We start from the raw sequence: 1,982 nt of genomic DNA, 5'->3' as shown, positions 1-1,982 counted from the left end.
CTGTGCTGTCCCCACAGTCCATGCTATGACAAACCCCTCCTGTGCTGTCCCCAGAGTCCATGCTATGACATACCCTGCTGTGCTGTCCCCAGAGTCCATGCTATGGTCTTCTGGAATGTCGACTTAACAAGTGACAGGAGAAGAAAACAAATGAACCTGGTTGACAGGTAAGCCTGCATATTGGCCCACAGCAGATATGCTGATAAGAACCCAAGGCTGTAATGCCATAGTCCTGAAAGGTGGGTGGAGGCAAAGGCCTCCTACTGGGCGCAGCTTGAAGCAGTGGCCTCACTCTCCGGGTGAAGGACGGTCAGAAGCATGGAGCTGTATCACTTTCAGACAGCTGATAAAGGATGGCCTCCATCAAAGGACAGGAGTGGGGAAGGTTGTCCCATGGACACATGGATGAATCTCTGTGAAGACGTTTGTGTCTCTTGCCAGAGCCTGCCCATGTGCATCCTCTTACGAATAAGGACAAGCACACTGTGGGTAGGGCCAGTTTTCCTCGGCCCCTAAAAAGTCATTACACTGAGGTTCCCAGGTGGATAATCTTCATAAACGTCTTAAGAATATTCAGAGATGTTTGGGCTCACCATGACATTCAGTTGGAAAGCGACAGGATTTCGTATCAACATCGGATTCTGTATTACCTAGAAAGTTTTAGCTACAGTAATTGAAGAGCCAAATGGACACATTTTTAAATAAATTTATTGCTCGCTTAGATGAGAACTGCACGGGAACATGTATGTTAAGAATCCCGTGTAATTGTGACTTAGAATACGGTTTGTTTTTTGAATTTCGTATTACGATCTTGATGCTGACTCCATTTTGGACAGTGATTTTGTCCAATCAGGATTCTACATTGGATTTCCTGAGAACTGAGTGACATACACTGTCATGACTGAAGCAGAAAGGAGAGAATCTGTGCTAGGACACTTAAAATAACATTTTTTTTCAGCCACTTTAACGGGACTGTTTTACCTGCCGTTCATGACTATAAACACTGATGTGCACGCAGATATCATGACTATATTGATGTGCATGCAGATATCATGACTATAATCATCAAGTGCACGCAGATATGACTCTAATCATTGATGTGCATGCAGATATCATGACTCTAATCATCAAGTGCATGCAGATATGACTCTAATCATTGATGTGCATGCAGATATAATGACTATAATCATTTATGTGCACGCAGATATCATGACTCTAATCATCAATGTGCATGCAGACAGGCTCTGCGGATCAGGGCCCAGCTCCAGCTCACGGAAGGCTGGTGCACCTAAGCCACACAGCTGAGTGCAGGGAGACCGTAGGAAATTCTGGTTGCTGCAAGCAGGAAGGGAAATGGAAGCTAATAATAGGTGTGCATTCATTACAGGCACCCACCATCTGCTTTCTGTTTAATCCCTCAGAAATACAAGACTTGAAGTAACCCAAGACCTTGCCTAGTTCCTACATGTTACCTAACACTTTCAGAACACAGCACAAAGGTCAAGCAAATCATTTACTTCCATGCCATTTTGCAAGTGCTTGACTTTGCTGACAAAGTGAATAAATATTTTTATCTTCAGGATTTTATTTTCCATTTAAAATAGAAATATTCAGCCAGAAAGTGATGGCACATGCATATAATCCCAGCACTTGGGAGGCAGAGGCAGAGGCAGGTGTATCTCAGTGAGTTTGAGGCCAGCCTGGTCTAGAATGAGTTCCAGGACAGCCAAGACTGTTACACAGAGAAACCCTGTCTTGAAAAACCAAGAGAGAGAATAGAAATATTCAGAGAGCGAGAGAGAGAGAGACAGAGAGAGAAAGAGAGAGAGAAAGAGAGAAGAGGAGAGAGAGAGGAGAGGAGAGGAGAGGAGAGGAGAGGAGAGGAGAAGAGAAGAGAAGAGAAGAGAAGAGAAGAGAAGAGAAGAGAAGAGAAGAGAGAGGAGAGAGAGAGAGGGGAGAGGAGAGGAGAGGAGAGGAGAGGA

Source organism: Microtus ochrogaster, unplaced genomic scaffold (assembly GCF_000317375.1).
Source record: "Microtus ochrogaster isolate Prairie Vole_2 unplaced genomic scaffold, MicOch1.0 UNK19, whole genome shotgun sequence".
NCBI lineage: Eukaryota > Metazoa > Chordata > Mammalia > Rodentia > Cricetidae > Microtus > Microtus ochrogaster.
This window is presented reverse-complemented; position numbering follows the sequence as displayed.